Below are 434 nucleotides of genomic sequence, written 5' to 3' on the forward strand. Positions count from 1 at the left end.
CTCATGACGCCGCGACTTTCATCGCAGTTTTTGTTTTTTTATTACAGAGGATAAGGGATGAAACGCGGGTTGATGCATGGGGAATTTAATTCTCCATCGAACAGTATCGGTTTCATTCCTTAATATTAATTAGCAGAGAAGCGGCGATTTTTTGATTAGCGAGCGACTTATCCACCAAGTTTTTCATAGCGCCACGATTTTCGTCGCAGTTTTTATTTTTTGATTACAGAGATGAAGGGATGAAACGGGGTTTGCTCGATGGGGAATTTAATTCTCCATCGAACAGCATTGGTTTCATTTCTTAATGTTAATTAGGAGGGGAGAGCCGAGTTTTTAATTGACAGACGAGTTATCCATTAAGTTTTTCATAGCGCCGTAAATTGCGTCGCAGTTTTTATTTTTTTATTACAGAGATTAAGTGATGAAACGGGATT

This window comes from Diachasma alloeum, unplaced genomic scaffold, assembly GCF_001412515.2.
Source record: "Diachasma alloeum isolate Michigan unplaced genomic scaffold, Dall2.0 Dall_scaffold_00749, whole genome shotgun sequence".
In the NCBI taxonomy this organism is placed as follows: domain Eukaryota; kingdom Metazoa; phylum Arthropoda; class Insecta; order Hymenoptera; family Braconidae; genus Diachasma; species Diachasma alloeum.